General features: G+C 39.6%; 1 long non-coding RNA gene across 1 annotated transcript; it reads left to right on the top strand.

The window, feature by feature from the left end:
* The first annotated feature begins 1,339 nt into the window (after positions 1-1,339).
* Positions 1,340-19,586, top strand: LOC105466198 (uncharacterized). Its single transcript, XR_011607437.1, has 3 exons — positions 1,340-1,368; positions 3,628-3,733; positions 19,042-19,586. It is a non-coding gene; the product is annotated as an uncharacterized lncRNA (long non-coding RNA).
* The last annotated feature ends 4,043 nt before the right edge of the window (positions 19,587-23,629 follow it).

The raw sequence follows: 23,629 nt of genomic DNA, 5'->3' as shown, positions 1-23,629 counted from the left end.
GCAATTTGAAGTAGCCCCCTACTGCCTCACACATTTTCCTGATTATTTTCATCTTAGCAGTTCTCAGAATTTGAATTTCTATCTTATATAGTGGCTTGGTTGATTATTGTGTGTCTTTCACCTCTAAAGTATAAGCACAATGAGGGCAGGGACATGTTCATCTCATTTCCTGCTCTATGCCTGACAATCACCCAAGTCATGTTTGTTGAATGAATGATTGGCTTATTGTGAGCTGTAAGTGACAGGGCATATCAACAGTCAGGGAGAAAACAGACAGACTGTGGATCCCAAAACTGCCAATGCAAGGAGCATTTTACTCTGTAGTAGAAAAATTTTAAGTATTTCACTTTTGAAAAAAAAATTGGCTTTAAAAAATTAATTTCTGATATGTAGGTCTTGAATTTCCTCAAATTTGTTTGTTTGTTTGTTTGTTTTTCTCTCAGGCCATAATATCTACTCTAGAAATACTCCTCAGGCTGACTAACCAATTTTTCAGAGAATAAGCCTGGAGCTTTAACTTTTTGCTTAGTTAAGTTAATAATAAGGCCTTGTCCTAGAGGCCTCTGCTAGGAGGTAGGAGGTAGAGGGTAGGTGAAAGGCCTTACTGGTCTGGCCCTTCACACTGTGGGTCTCTAAATAATTACCAGCACCTTTCTGACTTCAAGTTTGGAGCTTTATTTATGGGTGCTCCTCAGGGAAGGAGTGTCTAAGCCTCTGTTTAAGGGAAAGTAAGCATCGTCTGATCTTTTTTATTTTGTTTTTTAATCCCATTAATCTGATTATATCTATTTCATATATTTCCATGATTTCCTCAAAATTTTCTGGATGCAAGTTGTCCTTTTGTATTCTAGACTCTTATTATCACATAGTCAATTCTTCTTCCTTTTTCTTTTTTCTTTTTTTTTTTTTTTTTTGAGACAAGGTCTTACTCTGTCACCTGCCAGGTTGAAGTACAGTGGCACAATCATGGCTCACTGCAGCCTCCACCTCCTGGGCTCAAGCAATCCTCCCACCTCAGCCTCCCATGTACCTGGCAGCACAGGTGTGCACCACCATGCCCAGCTAATTTTTGTAATTTTTTGTAGAAACAGGGTTTCGCCATGTTGCCCAGGCTGGTCTTGTACTAATGAGCTCAAGCAATCCTCCTGCCTTGGCCTCCCAAAGTGCTGGGCTTAGAGGCACAAGCCACCACACTCAACCTATATTTCCAATTAATGAATTTCTCTTGTTTCAGAAGGAATGTGGGAATATTTGAGGTAGATGTATGTACTCAGGCCACCTTTTGAACAAGATTTCAAAAATATTATCTTAATATTATTTTCCATCTGTTAAAATCCCTCTTGCCATTACTTCTAACAGAAATAACAGGTTAGTTATTAACCAAATGGCTAAACTTGAACAGGTTTTAAATTAGAGTGTTCTAACAAGAATACATGGTAATAATGTTATATTGAGAAATATTTTTTCATGTTTAATACTAATTGGACTAGTGTTTTTACTTTCTTTGCCCTTTATGCAATACTCTTTATTTTAATCAAAGATTGCCAAAGCTGAAATCTCCTTTCTTTCAAAATTCTCTGTATTGGCACTTTCAAATATCTACTGTCTAACAATTCATTCACGTTGGCCCTAAGAAAAATGTAATTTATTTAAATGAATTCTAAATCCAAGATATACTAACTTATACACAGTATAATTTTATAGACATTTTGGTATATTGTTATGTTTGAAGGAAAAAATTCAAATTTCAAATATATTAAGTAAAAAAAATAAAACTACAAAATTGCTAGAAGAAAGAACATACATTAATGAACTTTTGATAGAAAAGTCAGAAATAATACAAAACACAAATTAAAATAAAAAAGATTAAAATTTTTACTACATAAAAATTTTCAAATCGCATATGGCAAAAAAATAAAAATAACATATACAGGATGAAAAAAAATAAGCCACAGACTAGGAAAAGGTACTTGCAGCATATATTAGACATAAGATTGTATCCAGAATATATAAAGAATTCTGGCCAATTAATAAGAAAAAGAAAAACAATACAGTAGAAAATGGGTAAAGATCACTAAAAATTTTAAAAGGGATATTGAAATGACAAATATATGAAAATACATTCATCTTCTTGGAAATCAGATAAATACCACTAATAATGCAACTAAAAATATTTCATGTTTTACTAATTAAGTTAGCAAATTTTGAAAAGTTTAACAATATCAAGTATTTGGTGAAGATTGAGGAGGACATTAGTTGTTTTTCTGTATGGCAGGTTGTAGATTAAACTGATATGGTCACAATGCAAAATAATTTAGCTTTCAAATCAATAACTCACATACACTATGATCAAGCAATTTCACTTCTAGCTATTTATCCTTGAACAGTATTTCTCAAGCTTGGTAAACATCATTTGGTTTACTGTTAAAAGCACAAACTCCTAGGTTCCATCCCAGCCATTCCTCTCTCAGAATCACCAATGGATGCCTCTTAGATACCTTCTGTTCATTCTTCCACACCTACTCTCCACCTTTCCAACCTACTCTGTGTCACAGAAGGCTGGGCTACGTTACAACAGCAGGGCTCCATTTCTTCTAGCTTCAGAGTTGGTTTAGCCAATGGGGAGCCCTGGTAGGAAGGCAGACAGTGGAGTTTAACTCCTTCTTGGAAGCTCTCCACAGACTGGCTCTCTCATGGTTCCCTCAAGGCGTGTAACTCTACAGGACATCCTTTTTTCTTTCAGGTTACAGTAACCTGTCTCTTCCTTTCAGGTCTGGGTAGTAAAACCTTAGTTGCTACTAGCTCCAGATGACTGTACTATTCCTCGTTTCATCAAAGCCAGGGGTCAGCAAACTGCCAACCTGTTTTTGTAGTTGTTTAGCTCAGAGTAGCTCTTACTTTTTTAAAGAGTTGTGAAAAAGGTGATGAAGAATATGCAACAGAAGCTGTATGTGGCCTACAAAGCCTGAAATATTTATGATCTGGTCCTTTACAGCCAAAGTTTTCTCATCCCATGATCTATACTCATGTTTTTTATAAATAGTCCTTTTGTAATTAAACCTGCTTCAATTTTTTTGAGTGTTCCAAGTTTTCTGTTTGGCCCTTGACTGATATAGGGAAGCCTAGGAAACTGTATCTGTATTATAAGAGCCTCCAGGTGATTCTTACCTTCAGGGAATTTGGGACTCTGGCCTAGAATAATTTGTATAAATATTCCCAAGGAAATAAATGTAGTGATATTAATTTTATTAGTCTTTATAATACTAAAAAAAAAAAAAAGGACAAACTGAATGTCCATCAAAAGTGAATAAAAATAAAATAAAACCAAATAAAAATAAATTTTAAAAGTAAAATGGCCTATATCCCGATGGAGGGTACCAATTAACAATATGTGAGAGTGAACAGATCTCAAATACGTGAAAAAGAAAAATAAATTTGTAGAACCATGTGAGGAAAACATAATGTATATAAATTTATAATGTATATTTTTTATAGTTAAATGTGTGCATTGGTTACTTCTGGAGGTGGATAGGCAAAGGGTTACAGAAGAAAGGGACTGGGATTGGTGGTCAAAGGGTGTGGAGAAGACACTGTTGATTGCTCCATGCTCATATCATCCCTTTTTAGCTTGTCAAGGAATGAAATGGGAAGAACCACATTTCTTGCAGCTAGGATTCCTCCTATGGCTAAGGTTCTGCCAAGCAGAGAGTCTTGTATACAACTGCAGTAGAAGGTAAGCATCGTTAAGATGGTGGTCTGCCTGTGGAAACTCCTGATAAGCTTAATGGTGAAAGCATCTGATTCTTCTGAGACATTGTGGCAGAGTTTTAACTTCCATTATAGATCCTGGGTAATGTGTGGCAACAGTGATGGTGCTTCTGTTACAAGAGCTCCATGGTGAGGTTGGTAATGCCGTCTATCTCTACTGGTCCTGGCTATGTGCAAGCAAGTCTGGTTCTCTGCCCTCCCTGAGATTCTATGTGCTGCTCTATTACCCTTCGAAAAATTCCTTTCTGCTGAAACTCAGAGTCGATTTTGTGGTCTGCAATTAAGAACAGGGATATATATGGAAATTTTTGTTTTATCCATATTGTTTAATTACTTTAAAAACAATAAAAAGTACATATAATAAAATATTAATTATGTGGGATAAAAACATAGTTTTACTTTTTGTTATAATTTTAAAATTTCCTTTAATCATTTTTTTCTTTTTTATTATACATTAAGTTCTAGTGTACATGTGCAAAATGTGCAGGTTTGTTACATATGTATACATGTGCCATGTTGTGGTGCTGCACCCATTAACTTGTCATTTACATTAGGTGTATCTCCTAATACTATCCCTACCGCCTCCCTCCTCCCCCCACCCCACAACGGGCCCTGGTGTGTGATGTTACCCTTCCTGTGTCCAAGTGTTCTCATTGTTCAATTCCCACATATGAGTGAGCATATGCGGTGTTTGGTTTTCTGTTCTTGCAATAGTTTGCTGAGAAGGATGGTTTCCAGCTGCATCCATGTCCCTACAAAGGACATGAACTCATCCTTTTTTATGGCTGCATAGTATTTCATGGTATATATGTGCCACATTTTCTTAATCCAGTCTGTCATTGATGGACATTTGGGTTGGTTCCAAGTCTTTGCTATTGTGAGTAGTGCCACAATAAACATACCTGTGCATGTGTCTTTACAGCAGCATGAGTTATAATCCTTTGAGTATATACCCAGTAATGGGATGGGTGGGTCAAATGGTATTTCTAGTTCTAGATCCTTGGGGAATTGCCACACTGTCTTCCACAATGGTTGAACTAGTGTACAGTCCCACCAACAGTGTAAAAGTGTTCCTATTTCTCCACATCCTCTCCAGCACCTGTTGTTTCCTGACTTTTTAATGATCATCATGCTAACTGGTGTGAGATGATATCTCATTGTGGTTTTGATTTGCATTTCTCTTATGACTAGTGATGATGAGCATTTTTTCATGTGTCTGTTGGTTGCATAAATGTCTCTCTTTGAGAAGTGTCTGTTCATATCCTTTGCCCACTTTTTGATGGGGTTGTTTGTTTTTTTCTTGTAAATTTGTTTGACGTCTTTGTAGGTTCTGGATATTAGCCTTTTGCCAGAGGAATAGATTGCAAAAATTTTCTCCCATTCTATAGGTTGCCTGTTCACTCTGATGGTAGTTTCTTTGGCTGTGCAGAAGCTCTTTAGTTTAATTAAATCCCATTTGTCAATTTTGGCTTTTGTTGCCATAGTTTTTGCTGTTTTAGACATGAAGTCCTTGCCCATGCCTATGTCCTGAATGGTATTGCCTAGGTTTTCTTCCAGAGTTTTTATGGTTTTAGGTCTAACATTTAAGTCTCTAATCCATCTTGAATTAATTTTTGTATAAGGTGTAAGGAAGGGATCCAGTTTCAGCTTTCTACTTATGGCTAGCCCGTTTTCCCGGCACCATTTATTAAATAGGGAATCCTTTCCCCATTTCTTGTTTTTGTCAAGTTGTCAAAGATCAGATGGTTGTAGATGTGTGGTATTATTTCTGAGGGCTCTGTTCTGTTCCATTGGTCTATAGCTCTGTTTTGGTACCAGTACCATGCTGTTTTGGTTACTGTAGCTTTGTGGTATAGTTTGAAGTCAGGTAGCGTCATGTCTCCAGCTTTGTTCTTTTGGCTTAGGACTGTCTTGGCAATGCGGGCTCTTTTTTCATTCCATATGAACTTTAAAGTAGTTTTTTTCCAATTCTGTGAAGAAACTCATTGGTAGCCTCATGGGGATGGCATTGAATCTATAAATTACCTTGGGCAGTATGGCCATTTTCACGATATTGATTGTTCCTATCCATGAGCATGGAATGTTCTTCCATTTGTTTGTGTCCTCTTTTATTTCATTGAGCAGTGGTTAGTAGTTCTCCTTGAAGAGGTCCTTCACATCCCTTGTAAGTTGGATTCCTAGGTATTTGATTCTCTTTGAAGCAATTGTGAATGGAAGTTCATTCATGATTTGGCTCTCTGTTTGTCTGTTATTGGTGTATAAGAATGCTAGTGACTTTTGCACATTGATTTTGTATCCTGAGACTTTGCTGAAGTTGCTTATCAGCTTAAGGAGCTTTTGGGCTGAGACAATGGTGTTTTCTAAATATACAATCATGTCATCTGCAAACAGGGACAATTTGACTTCTTCTTTTCCTAATTGAATACCCCTTTATTTCTTTCTCTTGCCTGATTGCCCTGGCCAGAACTTCCAACACTATGTTGAATAGGAGTGGTGAGAGAGGGCATCCCTGTCTTGTGCCAGTTTTCAAAGGGAATGCTTGCAGTTTTTGCCGATTCAGTATGATACTGGCTGTGGGTTTGTCATAAGTAGCTCTTATTATTTAGAGATATGTTCCATCAATACCAAATTTATTGAGAGTTTTATCATGAAAGGCTGCTGAATTTTGTCAAAGGCCTTTTCTGCATCTGTTGAGATAATCACGTGGTTTTTGTCTTTGGTTCTGTTTATATGCTGGATTACATTTATTGATTTGTGTATGTTGAACCAACCTTTCATCCCAAGGATGAAGCCCACTTGATCATGGTGGATAAGCTTTTTGATGTGCTGCTGGATTCAGTTTGCCAGTATTTTATTGAGGATTTTTGTATCGATGTTCATCAGGGATTTTGGTCTAAAATCCTCTTTTTTTGTTGTGTCTCTACCAGGTTTTGGTATCAGGATGATGTTGGTCTCATAAAATGAGTTAGGGAAGATTCCCTCTTTTTCTATTGATTGGAATAGTTTCAGAAGGAATGGTACCAGCTCTTCCTTGTACCTCTGGTAGAATTCGGCTGTGAATCCGTCTGGTCCTAGACTTTTTTTGGTTGGTAGGCTATTAATTATTGCCTCAATTTCAGAGTCTGTTATTGGTGTATTCAGGGATTCAACTTCTTCCTGGATTAGTCTTGGGAGGGTGTATGTGTCCAGAAATTTATCCATTTCTTCTAGATTTTCTAGTTTATTTGCGTAGAGGTGTTTATAGTATTCTCTGATGGTAGTTTGTATTTCTGTGGGGTCAGTGGTGGTATCCCCTTTATCATTTGTTATCGCGTCTATTTGAGTCTTCTCTTTTTTCTTCTTTATTAGTCTTGCTAGTGGTCTATCAATTTTGTTGATCTTTTCAAAAAACCAGCTCCTGGATTCATTGATTTTTTGGAGGGTTTTTTTGTGTCTCTATCTCCTTTGGTTCTGTTCTGATCTTAGTTATTTCTTGCCTTCTGCTAGCTTTTGAATGTGTTTGCTCTTGCTTCTCTAGTTCTTTTAATTGTGATGTTAGAGTGTCAATTTTAGATCTTTTCTGCTTTCTCTTGTGGGCATTTAGTGCTAGAAATTTTGCTCTACACACTGCTTTAAATGTGTCCCAGAGGTTTTGGTATGTTGTATCTTTGTTCTCTTTGGTTTCAAAGAACATCTTTATTTCTGCCTTCATTTTGTTATGTACGCAGTAGTCATTCAGGAGTAGGTTGTTCAGTTTCCATGTAGTTGAGCGGTTTTGATTGAGTTTCTTAGTCCTGAGTTCTAGTTTGATTGCACTGTGGTCTGAGTGACAATTTGCTATAATTTCTGTTCTTTTACATTTGCTGAGGAGTGCTTTACTTCCAACTATGTGGTCAATTTTGGAATAAGTATGATGTGGTGCTGAGAAGAATGTATATTCTGTTGATTTGGGGTGGAGAGTTCTGTAGATGTCTATTAGGTCTGCTTGGTGCAGAGTTGAGTTCAATTCCTGGATATCCTTGTTAACTTTCTGTCTCGTTGATCTGTCTAATGTTGACAGTGGGGTGTTAAAGTCTCCCATTATTATTGTGTGGGAGTCTAAGTCTCTTTGTAAGTCTCTAAGGACTTGCTTTATGAATCTAGGTGCTCCTGTATTGGGTGCATATATATTTAGGATAGTTAGCTCTTCTTGTTGGATTGATCCCTTTACCATTATGTAATGGCCTTCTTTGTCTCTTTTGATATTTATTGGTTTAAAGTTTGTTTTATCAGAGACTAGGATTGCAACCCCTGCCTTTTTTTGTTTTCCATTTGCTTGGTAGATCTTTCTCCATCCCTTTATTTTGAGCCTATGTGTGTCTCTGCATGTGAGATGGGTCTCCTGGATATAGCAAATTGATGGGTCTTGACTCTTTATCCAATTTGCCAGTCTGCGTCTTTTAATTGAAGCATTTAGCCCATTTACATTTAAGGTTAATATTGTTATGTGTGAATTTGATCCTGTCATTATGATGTTAGCTGGTTATTTTGCTCGTTAGTTGATGCAGTTTCTTCCTAGCATCGATGGTCTTTACATTTTGGCATGTTTTTGCAGTGACTGGTACCGGTTGTTCCTTTCCATGTTTAGTGCTTCCTTCAGGAGCTCTTGTAGGGCAGGCCTGGTGGTGACAAAATCTCTCAGCATTTGCTTGTCTGTAAAGGATTTTATTTCTCCTTCACTTATGAAGCTTAATTTGGCTGGATATGAAATTCTGGGTTTAAAATTCTTTTCTTTAAGAATGTTGAATATTGGCCCCTATGCTCTTCTGGCTTGTAGCCTTTCTGCCGAGAGATCCGCTGTTAGTCTGATGGGCTTCCCTTTGTGGGTAACCTGATCTTTCTCTCTGGCTGCCCTTAACATTTTTTCCTTCATTTCAACTTTGGTGAATTTGACAATTATGTGTCTTGGAGTTGCTCTTCTTGAGGAGTATCTTTGTGGTGTTCTCTGTATTTCCTGAATTTGAATGTTGGCCTGCCTTGCTAGGTTGGGGAAATTCTCCTGGATAATATCCTGCAGAGTGTTTTCCAACTTGGTTCCATTCTCCCCGTCACTTTCAGATACACCAATCAGACGTAGATTTGATCTTTTCACATAGTCTCATATTTCTTGGAGGCTTTGTTCATTTCTTTTTACTCTTTTTTCTCTAAACTTCTCTTCTCACTTCATTTCATTCATTTCATCTTCAATCACTGATTCCCTTTCTTCCAGTTGATCGAGTCAGTTACTGAAGCTTGTGCATTTGTCACGTAGTTCTCGTGTTATGGTTTTCATCTCTATCAGGTCATTTAAGGACTTCTCTGCATTGGTTATTCTAGTTAGCCATTCGTCAAATCTTTTTTCAAGGTTTTTAGTTTCTTTGCACTGGATTCATAATTCCTCCTTTAGATCAGAGAAGTTTGATTGTCTGAAGTCTTCTTCTGTCAACTCATCAAAGTCATTCTCCATCCAGCTTTGTTCCGTTGCTGGCAAGCAGCTGTGTTCCTTTGGATGGGGAGAGGTGCTCTGATTTTTAGAATTTCCAGGTTTTCTGTACTGCTTTTTCCCCATCTTTGTGGTTTTATCTACCTTTGGTCTTTGATCATGGTGACGTACAGATGGGGTTTTGGTGTGGATGTGCTTTCTGTTCATTATTTTTCATTTTAACAGTCAGGACCCTCAGCTGCAGGTCTGTTGGAGTTTTGCTCAAGGTCCACTCCAGACACTGTTTGCCTGGGTATCAGCAGTGGAGGCTGCAGAGGAGTGAATATTGCTGAACAGCAAATGTTGCTGTCTGATTGTTCCTCTGGAAGCTTTGTCTCAGAGGTGTACCGGACTGTGTGAGGTGTGAGGTGTCAGTCTGCACCTAGTGGGGGATGTCTCCCAGTTAGGCTACTCGGGGGTCAGGGACCCGCTTGAGCAGGCAGTCTGTCTGTTCTCAGATCTCAAACTCCGTGCTGGGAAAACCACTACTCTTCCAAGCTGTCAGACAGGGACATTTACATCTGCAGAGGTTTCTGCTGCCTTTTGTTTGGCTATACCCTGTCCCCAGAAGTGGAGTCTACAGAGGCAGGCAGGCCTCCTTGAGCTGTGGTGGGCTCCACCCAGTTCGAGCTTCCTGGCCGCTTTGTTTACCTACTTAAGCCTCAGCAATGGTGGGTACCCCTCCCCAAGCCTGGCTGCCACCTTGCAGTTAGATCCCAGACTGCTGTGCTAGCAATGAGGGAGGCTCCATGGGCATGGGACCCTCCGAGTCAGGCATGGGATATAATCTCCTGGTGTGCCATTTGCTAAGACCCTTGGTAAAGCACAGTATTAGGGTGGGAGTGACCTGATTTTCCAGGTCTTGTGTGTCATGATTTCCCTTGGCTAGGAAAGGGAATTCCCTTCCCCATTGTGCTTCCTGGGTGAGGTGATGCCTCACCCTGCTTTGGCTCTCGCTCATTGGGCTGCACCCAATGTCCTGCACCCTCTGTCTGACATGCCCCAGTGAGATGAACCTGGTACCTCAGTTGGAAATGCAGAAATCACCTGTCTTCTGTGTCACTCACGCTGGGAGCTGGAGGCTGGAGCTGTTCCTATTCGGCCATCTTGGTGCAGATCGATCCCTTTAATCTTTAAAAAAAAAAAAAAAAAAAAAGATATCTAGGCTGGGCACAGTGGCTCACACTATAATCCTAGCAATTTGGGAGGCCAAAGCAAGAGGATTGCTTGAGCCTAGGAGTTCAAGATAAACCTGAGCAAAATGGTGAGATTCTCGTCTCTACAAAAACAAAAAATAAAAATATTTTAATTTTTATCCAGGTGTGGTGGTGTGGGGCAGTAGTTCCAGTTACTTTGGAAGCTGAGGTGGGAAGATTGCTTGAGCCTAGGAGTTCAAAGCTACAGTGAGCTATGATCACTCCACTGCACTCCAGCCTGAGATAGACATTTCCCCTGTCTCTATGAGAAAATGTGTACATATGTAATCTCTGTATAGGCCATATGTTAATTCTCTACTGACCAGATTAAACAAAGATCCCTATTTGTCCATTCAACACAGGGAAAAAGTGTTACACTTCCATATTTCAGAAGTAACCCCAAAATTACCTATTCATTACCTAACTTCTCATATTTTTCTACACCATTTCTAGTTTATTACAATTTCTCTAAATTACATCCATCCTCAGGATGTTTTTGTTAAAGGTGCATGTGTGTATGCCTCTTAATTGCCTTCACTCATTTAAATATTATCATTTCCACCAGATTTACTCACAGAAGTCAGAGTTTCAGCAACTTTTCTCATTGTTGCACCAATAATTATACTGTTAAATGTGACCATTTGTTTTGAACAAGCTCATAATCTATACATTTATTATATGTGTGTGTGTGTGTGTGTATAAATGAAATAAGTGCCAAGCTTTTTTACTTTTACTAAGTGGAGACAGTTGTACACGTCTCAGGAGCTCAATATTTTGTGTGTGAGATTTTTCAGTAACGTTCACTGCTGTATTTTGTATCACTCACTGTATGCTTATCAAAAACTCATTTCTTCTCTTGATATGGACAGTGGGTGTTTTTACAGTTTTCTCTATTAAAAATGCTCCAATATGACTTCTACTTTCATCTAAGATAGAGTGCTGAGTTTACTCTCCCTCTATAATAACTAAAACACTTGGCCAAATATATGAAACCACAGTTTTCAAGACCTTGGCCATCAACCATCCAAAAACAATGATCCCAGAGCAACAGGGAAAAAAATGAGATAAGTCTTATGAAGCCGTAGTTTACTGCCTTCTCCAAGAATCCTCAGGTTGCAGCACAGAAAAGGGAAATACAGACAAAGCCTGGTGTGCTCCCTAAGTTGAGGAAACAAAGTTAAGCAGCCAGAATTCACAGGACAGAATACCAGAGGGGGAGAAATAGAACAAAGAGCAAACTCAAGATTTGCAAAGGGATGTAGCAGAGTACCACCCAGCACATGCTCATGACAAAATGACCCAAGGCTAGGGAAAGGGTCATGCAAAAAAATTAGAAGGAACACACTCAAAATTCACACAGGGCTGGAAAACTTAGTGTCTGTAAGTTTTTTATATCTGTATTTGTTAATTTTTGTCCTGAATGAAACATGAGGTTTCTGGGTCAGAGACAAACTTTTAATTACTCAGAGGACAACTTGTGTCAGACCTTCAAGCTCCAGTCCCCCAAAGGGCAATGCACTGAGGACAAAAATCACTTGTGTGTACCTGGGTTTTGTTTTGTTTTGTTTTTTATTGTTTACAACAGGAGAGCAATCCTGAAATTATGACTCTCACAGCTTTTATAGGGCAGCTGATACATCTGCCCCTTTTCTTTCCAGAGAAAGGGAAAGAGGTGGCTTTTAATATAAACAAAAGCACTTTGGGGGAAAAGAGGTAAAGATTCCTAAGCCAATGACCCTTTGGAATATAAGTAAATAGCTCCAGAGGAGTTGTTTCTTTTTCTTTATTTCTTTTCTTTTTTTTTTTTTTTTTTTCTGGGACAGAGTCTCACTCTGTCGCCCAGGCTGGAGTGCAGTGGCACGATTTCGGCTCACTTCAACCTCCACCCAGGGGAGTTACTTCTAAACTTCTCCAGAGGTCTTAATCTGCAACTCCCAAGTCGTTTGCCATTCAAAAATCCTTTAATCCAGGTGTCAGCAAGTTTTGCTCAGAAAGCCCTGATCTTGTAGCATTTGTTTCTTGACTTTTGTTTCCACCAGCCAAACTGTAAAACATTATAATTCAGAAGAAATTTGCTAGTCAGAAGGCACGTACCTCGGCAATGAATTTAATTATACCTAGAATAAATGTATTTATGGCCAACCTAAAAATATTAAAAGTATTGCCCCAAGCAATCAAACTATTTCTAACAAGAATACAAAAGTATTCAATGCCTAACAAGGTAAAATTTGCAATGTCTGCCATCCCTATCAAAGCTTATTAGGAAAATATAGTAGCCCTCAACAAGAATAAAAATTAACAATTGAAACTGACTCAGACATATAAATGTTTCAATTATCAGACAAGCACTTAAAAATTATTATAACTATATTCCATATGTTCAAAAAGCTAGAGGAAAGATGGAACATTATAAATATGGAAGATATAAAAATATCCTCATTGAAATTCTAGAGGTGAAAATTATAATGCATGAGATGAAAAATGTACTTGTTTTGCAAATATTTTCCCTAGGTTTATGGTTGCTTTCACTTTGTCTCCAGTGTCTTTTGATGCACAGATTTTAATTATATTTTAATATAGTCATATTTATCAATCTTCTTGCATAGTTTGTGCTTTTCATCTTGTGTAAGAAATGTGTCCTCACCATTACCAAGGTCATAATTTTTTTTTACATTTTCTTCTAAAAATATGCCCACTACCTTTAAAATAATCCCCACTTTCTGCTTAAATTCACCAGTAATAGTTTAACTGGTACAAAGTTTCTTGCAGGGGAGTACTGTGACAGCTTACTTTTGATTGAAGAACAGTTCTTCTCTACTAGGTAACATCATTCTCTCTGACCAGGCACAGAATTTTAGGAGAATTCCGCACTATGTGATGAGTGAGGAAGAGGACATCAAACCAGCCATATTAGTCACATGGACTCTGGCAATCGGTGGGTTGAGAGATACCCCAGCTCCATCATCCTCAAGTCCTTGTAATTGCCTGAGGTCACCAGCCAAGAAAGAAAATAGTTTATGCCCAAGAGAGTTCTGGATCCATAACAAGGAAAGAAATAATGTCCACTAAGAGTTCTGCTCTCAGGATCCATCAGACTGTACTTGAGAAACTGTGGCACCAACCATAAAAGATAAGGGCTTGGTGTTTTCAATGTCTGAGCATGAACAGCTTAAATTTCCCCTGTTAACATATTTCTGCCATGATTCATGGTGCTCCCCATTTTATTTCCTGACTCATCTTCTTTATGTTCTTTATGCTAAAGAACATAGCTTTTAATGTTCAGCTAGCTTCCTGACTCCTCTTTAAATAAATGAATAATTAGAGGAGGGAATGAAATCTTAATTCAATCTCAATGACAGACTCTGTTTTGACAGAAGCAAAAACAAAGCGGAATAGGTTCTGGAGGCAGGAAATGTCAGTTATCACTACTCCCTTACATTGAAGATTATAATTCTGCTTTTGAAACATCCTTTGAAAATTTCATATAGAAAGATGCAACTTCTTTAACTGTCTTATTTGTTTTTTTCTTGCATAATCATACCACATTACATTTACAGCATTTTGCATTTATTATTCCAAGTGATTTCAGTGTTATCAATGCAACATTCTTTTGACTGGATTGTTCTTCAAAAGGGAAATTTTACAATCCACTATTTCTTCCCTATATTGCTTAAAAGAATGAGAATGCTATCAGTTGCATAGTTCAAAGTACATATAGAAAAAAAAAAAGGCAACTTTGACCAGAAGAAAACATTTTCTTTAAATTATCGTCTCCCCCTACAAAATTCTGATAAAATTACAACATTCTTTAGCTTATTTCTCAGTGTATGGAATAAATTGAATTTTGTTTTGCCTTGGAGTAGACCATGTACCAGAACAATATTAAATAATCACAGTCTGTGGTTTTCCTTTTGGACTTTATTGAAGCATGAACTGTGAGGGGCAATGCAACATTTTTTCTAATTGGCCCTTGTATGAAATTCTAATGCTAGACTCAAAATTCTACCCCGGTTATGATTTACTAGTGAGGTTATGTGAGGTTCTCAAAGCCAGAAAATAGTTGGTTATAATCACAAACAGCCAGTAAAGCCTTGGCCAGAAACTGGTGTTAAAGGGCTTTGAGCAAAATTAAATCCCACAGGATAGGGGTGTTCCACACCTCAGGTTCTAGGCACATCCCATAGCATCGTGACCTGCAGCACTGAAACTGCAGGCCCAATCAGGACCAGGCCTAGAAGATACTTCCTGAAAATAAGGTGCTTCCCAAGGAAAGAGGTTGTGATTGAGATGGTGTCCATCTGCAAATGCAGATGTTTTACTAATGCCTTCTTGTCTCTCAGAAGACACTATACCCTCATTCTTTATTGGCCAGAACAACTTAGATGGCAACATAATCAGAACTCCACAAAAATACACTGAGGAAGGCCAAGTTTATGTTTGTGGCTGTCTTATTTGCCTTATAATCTCCCCTTCTTTTCCTCTTTATTCTCCTGGCATGCAGAACCTTCGATACCATTCCCTGACTGCCCAACCATTTCCCTGGGCACTTACAGAGGCCTGAGTTCTCTAAGCAGAAAACTCATCCCTCATAGAATTCATTTGCCCTGTTCCCATGATTACAGACTCCCTGAGAAGGACCAAAGATGAGGGCAGTGTAAAAATTGTATGTCTTCTAACTCAGAGATCCAGGGTAACCTACTCAGGCTGCAAGCTAGTATTATGAGGGGCTAGTGGGGAACAAACCACAAACTAAAATTATAGGTCATGCCTGAATGTAGGGTAGAGAAAATTACCCCAAACAGCAAGTCACTACTTTCTAAACAGGGAGATTTTATATTTTTAATTGCATTATAAAAAACTGAGGGATTTCTGTTCCTTATATGAAAATTCCAGAGTCCCTAATGCAGAGAGAGAGAGCAGGGGTAAAGTACTGTCTACAGTGACAAAATCAGCAGACACTGAGGGCTGAAGGAGACACAGATCTCCCTCCGATCTGTCTTCATTTATCTGGTTTCTACCCATTGTTCCAGCAGTGAGCTTAGTGTGATTGTCTTCCAAACGCTCCTCTGTGTTCTATCCCTACCCCACCATCCCAGTAGGATTTTATGCTTTCCTTAGCCATGCCTGTGTCATAGTTTTATTAGGTTGGTGCAAAAGTAATCGTGGTTTTTGTCATTGAAAGTAATGGTAAAAACCACAGTTACTTTTGCACCAACGTAATACTATGCAGTCCTGTCACCACTCATGTATTTCTCTGTCGCTCATCATAATGTAAGCATCATGCAAATACGCTCTGTCTTATCTGACCTGTTATCATGGGGCTTGGCATAGGCGTGGCATATCATAGGTGTTCAAACAGTGAGGTTAGGAATGCATAACCTCATATTCACAAAGCAACCACATTGTTCATTCAGCTTTATGTTCATACCAAATATCGGATAACCAGAAGTATGAACAGTTAAAGGTAACAAAAAGATGCAGATGGTACCACCTATACATTATCTACTCTATTAAATATTCAAGAATGTGTCTTAGAACAATTGTCTAGAATGTATTATCAGTCTGCCTGGATTCTGATAAAAATGGAAGGTAGTGAAAAGAATGTGAGTGTGTTTGTCAGGTAAAGATATTTTGCTGTTGGCCTTTCCCATGCAGTGGCTGGCATGGGGCTCACTCATCTTTCACGGTTGCCCATAGATAATATTGGCTTTTCCTCGGAGTCATGAACTTTGCTTGTGAGTCAGGAAGAATCTCATTGTTTGGCCACTCAGGGAGTGAGATATCTAGCCCAAAAGCTAGGTGCTTCCAAAGATTCTGGCAACAGGAGCAAATAGACAATGTCGTGCTATATGGAAGCATGCCTTGTGTGGGAGAGAGGGAGGGAAGACTGTAGAAAGGCCTTTGCAAGCCAGAGAAGGTATCAGATGAAAAAAGAAGGGTAGTGCATGCTATCCAAGCAGGGGATAGAAGGGACAAAAGACACAGGACAAATTTTTTGGGACCAGGCAAACAGGGATGAGCAGCATCTGGAGAAAGAATTCCACAACCTGTTGGCTCTTCTCCAGATACTTCCTGGTGTTGAGCTGGCTCCAGACAGGCAAAAGCCTTCATTTACAGCTGGTAAGCAATATTGTGGTTGTAACCAAATCCTCTGGGAGTTGGTAAACCATTTCCATGATTTTCATGAAAATATGCTTTGTTACAAAGTGAGACTGTATCTTCTCAGCTACAGGGTTCATAGAAATTTGCTACAGCATCCCTTGCCATTGAAATACCAAAGGACCCAAATGTCTATTTTAAAGTTAACATCCGCTGCACCTTAACCAAGAACAATGACAGTCCAAGGACCAAGTTCAATAATCACCAGTAATGCCTCAGATATAATTATTTGGTGAACATGACTAAATAGTTTTGGCACCAAATCTATGTCAACTTATCATGTATGGGAAAGTATAAATATCTATTGAGCAAGCAGGGTGCCAGGCATTACGTTGGAAATTTTACCTAGTCATCTCATTTAATTCTCATAAGTAATCTATGAGATGAGAATTTGCAGATGAGGAAATTGAGGCTCCAAGAGGTGAATTAAATTGCCCATGACTGCACAGCTAGGAGGTAATAGAGGTATATTTTGTAGCTGTGTCTATTAAACTCTTTCCATTTGCAACAATAATAGCAAAAATAGTTGTGGCAAATATTTATATAGTATTCTGTCCTCAAAACACTTAATATATGTTAACTTAAATCTGAGACCTCAAACCATGAAACTACTCCAAGAAAACATTGGGGAAAATCTCTAGGACATTGATCTGGGAAAAAATTTATTGAGCAATACTCCACAAGCACAGGCAGCCAAAGCAAAAGCAGACAAATGAGATCACATCAAGTTAAAAAGCTTCAGCACAACAAAGGATACAATTAACAAAGTGAAGACACAACTCACAGAATGGGAAAAAATATTTGCAAACTACCCATCTGACAAGGGATTAATAACCAGAATACATAAATAACTCACACAACCCTATAGAAAAATATCTAATAAGCCAGTCAAAGGATGGCCAAAAGATTTGAATAGACATTTATCAAAAGAAGACATAGAAATGGCAAGCAGGTATATGAAAAGGTGCTAAACAGCACTGATCATCAGAGAAATGCAAATTAAAACCACAATGAGACATCATCTCACTCCAGTTAAAATGGCTTGTATCCAAAAGACAGGCAATAAAAAATTCTGGCAAAGATGTGGAGAAAAGGGAACACTTGTACACTGTCAGTGGGAATGTAAATTAGTACCACCACTACAGAGAATTGTTTGGAGGTTCCTCAAAACACTAAAAATTGAGCTACCATATGATCTAGCAATCCCACTGCTGGGTATATACCCAAAAGAAAAGCAATCAGTATATCGACAAGATATCTGCACTCTCATGTTTGTTGCAGCACTGTTTATAATAGCTAACATTTGGAAGCAACATAAGTGTCCATCAGCAGGTGGGTGGATAAAAAAAATTGTGGCACATATACACAATGGAGTACTGTTCTGCCAGTAAAAAGAAGGATATCCAGTCATTTGCTACAACATGGATGGAACTGGAGATCATTATGTTAGGTGAAATAAACCAGGAAAAGAAAGACAAACATCACATGTTCTTACTTATTTGTGGGATCTAAAAATCAAAACAATTGAACTCATGGACATAGAGAGTAGAAGGATGGTTGCCAGAGGCTGAGAAGGGTAGTAGGGGGTTGAGGGAGGTGAGGATAGTTAACGGAAACAAAAAAAGTAGAAAGAATGAATAAGACCTACTATTTGATACCACAACAGGGTGACTATAGTCAATAATAACAGTACCTCTTTTAAAAACTTAGAGTGTAATTGGATTGTTTGCAACTTGGGATAAGCACTTGAGGGGATGGATACCCCATTCTTCAAAGTGTGTGTTTGTATGTATGTATATATATATATACACACACACACGTAAGGAAACTGAGGTTAGAGAGTTGAAGTAACATGCCCAGGGTCATAGATATTAAAGGGAAGAGCTGGGATTAAATAAAGGAAGTCTGATTCCAGAAATCACACTCTCAGCACATTCTATTGTCTCTGTTTTCAAATATTTGAGAACTAAGTGCTTTTCATAACTGTGAACATTCTAGACATTCTAGGGAATGTCACAAAATCCAAAATGGCATCAATAAGCATCTAAAGGGAAATGTGCCTGGCCAGAGTCTTAGGGATGAGGGATGTGACAACCCAAGTAACTGAATGGGAAAGCCCCTGAAACTTCCGTCAATATTATGGTTCTGCAACGGACTCCCACTCTGACCCCTGACCTTAGCCCGACTCCTCCTGCTGGAACTTTGGAAGTTCAGGACAGAAGCCTCAAAGGATTCTGCAGAAGCCCTGCCTCGGTGCTGAGGCAGGATCTACCTCCAACATCAGCAGCTGCCCCACTTTAGGACTCCCATACCTTCTGCTTGCCAGATCTAGATTTGAAAGATGGGAAAACATATAAAATCTATAAAAACCGAGCATGCACTTGATAGGCAGAAAAAAGTTCAGGTCTGAAAGGTTGATAGGGCACCCTTATTTTCCAGGACTGCTTGCAATGTGTCTCATGAAGAACTCAGTCACCTCTGAAAGACGGGCTGCCGTGGGAACAAAGTGAGCTGAAACATCTGGAAGCCACGCAGAGTGAGTGATCAACCATCTTGGCTCGCCAAGGACTGAGGGGGCTTCCCAGGACAGAGAACTTTCAATGCTAAAAACCAGTTGGTCACCCTCCACCCATGTAATGGTCAACAAGAACCCCAGGGATTCCTCTGCATTCCAGCCCATTCCATTCATGCCATGCTATACCATTCACAGCTACAGAGCTGCCCAGTCATGCACACGTGTTCCGACTGTGAGCATTTGGACACGCACTTCAGCGCTTACTGCTATAACCGCAGCACCCACTTCCTTAGAACAGTTGTTTTATTTGCAGCCCTGGTCTGCTTAAGTCAGATGAAATTATTTTCACAAGTTACTGTCTCATAGCCAGAGAAGAGGCAGAGTTTGATGGCTTGTTTAGAATTTAACTCTATCACCTTGAGTTGCTGAACCTTTGAATTGGTCACAGAATAAATTGCTATCAATCTGGGTTATGAATGATGATGCATTTCATCATTTTCATTTTTATTTTTATTTCGAGATGGAGTCTTGCTCTGTCACCCAGGCTGGCGTGCAATGGCACTATCTTGGCTCACTGCAACCTCTGCCTCCCAGGTTCACACTATTCTCCTGCCTCAGCCTCCCGAGTAGCTGGGATTACAGGCGCCTGCCACCAAGCCTGGCTAATTTTTTGTATTTTTAGTAGAGACGGGGTTTAACCATGTTGGCCAGTCTGGTCTCGAACTCCTGACCTCGTGATCCGCCCACCTCGGCTTCCCAAAGCTCTGGGATTACAGGCATGAGCCACTGCACCTGGCCACATTTCACCATTTTTTAAATTCTCAGTTACAAAGTAGTACCTGGAACTGGTTCCAAAAAAAAAGTTTTGACTAATTGTTTCACATTCAGTTTTTCAACCCCTGTATATAATTAGCTTCTTGGGAGTATGTATCTGTCTGTGGGCAGGGCCACCTGGTGTTCCTCGGGAATCCTGAAGATTAGGCAACTTCGCCTATGAGCATTTAAAGTGCAGTCAGCCCCATTTAAAAATGACCATTATAAGCTAAGCTGAGCCCCTGCCTTTAAGAGAAGCCTCAGTCGAGGGTCAGGTGTGGTGGCTCCTGCCCGTCTTACCAGCACTTTGGGAGACTGAGGCTGGTGAGAAGATTGCTTGAACTCATTAGTTCAAGAACACCCTGGGCAACATGGCGAAATCCTGTCTCTACAGAAAATACAAAAATTAGCCGGGTGTGGTGATGTGCACCTGTAGTCCCAGCTACTTAGGAGGTGGAGATGGGAGGATGGCTTGAGCCCACGGAGGCTGAGGTTGCAGTGAGCCATGATTGCACCACAGCACTCCAGCCTGGTGACAGAGTGAGACCACTCTGTCTCAACAACAAAAAAAACACAAAGGTCTCAGTCTAATTAGGGAACTGCAAACACAGAATCCTGTAAGCCCCAGGGATTACAGATGTCAGGAGCTGTTATTATGGATTCATTTCTGACCCACGGGGGATGGGAGGAACCAGGTGTGTGTTCAAGCACAAAAGTCCCTGCTGACTGCAGTGGCACTCTTCCAAAGTAATCCTCTGACTTTGTGTCTCTTCACCTTTGGGAAGGCTAATGAGTGCCCTGAGATTGTCACATCTAGAAGAAAGGCTCTTGTAAGTTGTGTGCCCTCCCACCTTCTCCTCTATCCAGCACATGACCAACCCTGTGGTTCAGCCCCAGAGACTGTGCTGCTGTCTCTGGCAGAAGTGCCTACCGGAGCCACATAGTCTCTGATTATACCAAAAGGATCCAGCCCTGAACAGATGGCCACCTTGCTCACATTGGACCTCCTATCTGGCCAAGATAACAGCATTATCTATCTAATGAGCAATCTAGCAAATGAGGTTGAACATGAAAGTATCATTCCACATTTAAACGTCCCAGCTGTTGGCTCCCAGGCTGTGGGCCATGGAGCAGGCTGAGTTGGGCCTGAGTATAAAGTATGGGCATGAGATGGGCCTCTCAAAACAACCAGGGCACCAGATGGAGTTAGAAAGCATTACTTGCATTTAGATTAAGTCTCATAACCTCTTATGAACCAAGGTTAGACTGGCCAACTCCCACTAGGGAAATGACATTACAAAGTGTTTAGGGAACAGCTATTTTCCTGCTGATAGAAGCAGCATGTGTTGATTCACTGTATTATCTATTGCAGTGATTCTTAAACTTTAGCTTTTAGAAGATCACCTGGAGGACTTTTAAAACACAGGGTACGTCCTTGTGGGGCCTGAGAATTTGCATTTCTAGCACGTTTCCAAGTGATGCAGATGCTACTAGTTCCAGGATCATGCTTGAGAAGCACTTATTTACAGGAAATAATACCATATCACAAATATCTTCTCCAGACTCAGCCCTTATAAAAATTATTGTGAAGTGCCATATACCAACATACCCACATATTTAGTAGAAAAAAAAGGGGGAGGGATACTCACAGCTAACATTCAATCACCTAAATAGCAATATTTATTGAGCACCTACCATATGCAAAACCACAGATTGAACTCTGTAAAGGTGAAAAGGGAGTGTCAAATTTGGTAGGAATCAGAATTAGAATACTTTTTTTGGAGGCCACTGGTCAATATATATAAAAAACCTTGAAGTGTGCCACTCTTTCACCAAGCAACTCCGTGTCTAGGAATCCTAAACCAAAAAAATCAAGATGTGACAAAATTAAGCTAGAAAAAGTTCAATGAAGCTTTTTAAAAGTGAAAAGGTAGAAATCTAAATGGTTGGCAGATATATCCTTATACACACACACACCTCCCCCGACTCTCCAGATCAGTGGTTCTCAAATGTCTCCAGACAGTTTTGATTGCAACAGCACGAGAGTAGTTTGCTCCTAGCATCTAGTGTGTAGAAGCCAGGGATGCTGCTAAATAAACTTCCTATCATGCACAGGACAGTCCTCACAACAAAGAGTCATCTGGCCCAAAGTGTCACTCAAGAGTGCCAAGATTGAGAAACCTTGACCTAGACATATGTGCCAGGGGATTCCAGCAGAGTCACACTCACTATAATAGGTGCCATTTCCTAGAATCAGGCTGCCACCTGAATAATGAAAGAATTTGTTCCCCTCAAAGCTTCATACTGTTGAGGTAGGGAATAGAATGGTGGTTACCAGAGGCTGGGAAGGGTATTGTGGTGGAAAGATATAAAGAGGAATTAGTTAATGGGTTAAATACACACACACACACACACACACACACACAGTTAGAAGGAATAAGATATAATACTTGATAGCACAAGAGGGTGACTACAGTTAACAATAATTTATTGTGTATTTCAAAATAATTAGAAGAGTAGACTTGGAATGTTCCTAACACTAAAGAATGATAAGTGCTTGAGGTGATGAATATCCCAGTTACCCAGATTCAATCATTGCACATTGTGTGCTTGTTTCAAAATATCACCTGTACCCCATCAGTATGTACATTATGTATTCATAACGTATTTTAAGGTCTTATGCTGTTATTTCTGTGTCCTGGAGCTGTTTCAAGTGAATTCATGCAGTTCATGTAGTCCTTCTCTCTCCACTCCTGCCTTTGTGGTGCCACGTGCAAGAGAAGTCCCTTGGGAGCAGCAACTCACCCTGCATAGATGCCTGCACCCTCCAGGGGAACACTGATTGGGCCAAATGTGCTGTCCCTGGTATGCCCAGAGCTAGCTAACACAGTTCTCAGGGCATCAACACCACCATGGCTCTGCAGGCTTAGAGAGAATCCCCTGCCCACCTGTGTCTCATTTAGTTACCTGGAAACCAAAGACGTACTATTGGTCAGTCTCATGGAGTACCCTGTAAGAACAGTTATTCCAGCTTCTGCCTATAGCTGCTATCTGTAACACTCCAATACAAGCATGGGTGGCCCAGCCAGGTGACCAAAGAGCTAGGAAAAGACTGTTCTGTCCTTTTGTATCTAAAGCACCTGAGCCAACCACTTTTCTCCTCCTACAGAAAATAATCTGCATGCAAATAAATATTTTAAAAGGTGTACACAAATACAGGTAGACTACGTACTGTAAGTTCAGAGAAAGGCCCAATTATTCCAGTTGACATTCTCCACAGGAGGCTGGAGGCCCCTCACCAGCAGCCACATTAGCCAGGCTCATTCCCATTCCTTTGCCTTCACTTATTCTCCAATAAAAGGTCTACTTGTCTCCTTTCTGCCTATCCAAATCCTATTATCTTTTGATACCTAGTTCTCATCTCCTCCAAGAAGGTTTTGACATCAGATAGAATGCTTTTAGCTATTAGTGAGGGAATTTTCTTAAATTTAGTTTTATTATTTAATGTAAAAAAAAAAAAGTCTGCAGGTAGAGAGTTCCAAAATTAAGCAATTCAATAGCTCAGGGGCTTTTCCTTAATTCTCTTGATTTTTGTCTCAGAGTCACAAGATGGTTGCCATAGCACCTCATCATTGTGAAAACACCCAAAGGCCCAGGAAGTAAGGAAGAGATGTTCTGCCTCTCTCTTGCTGGAGGCAT

This window comes from Macaca nemestrina, chromosome 9 (assembly GCF_043159975.1).
Source record: "Macaca nemestrina isolate mMacNem1 chromosome 9, mMacNem.hap1, whole genome shotgun sequence".
Classification (NCBI taxonomy): Eukaryota; Metazoa; Chordata; class Mammalia; order Primates; family Cercopithecidae; genus Macaca; species Macaca nemestrina.
Note: the sequence above shows the minus strand (reverse complement) of the source record. Positions and strands in the feature narration are given on the sequence as shown.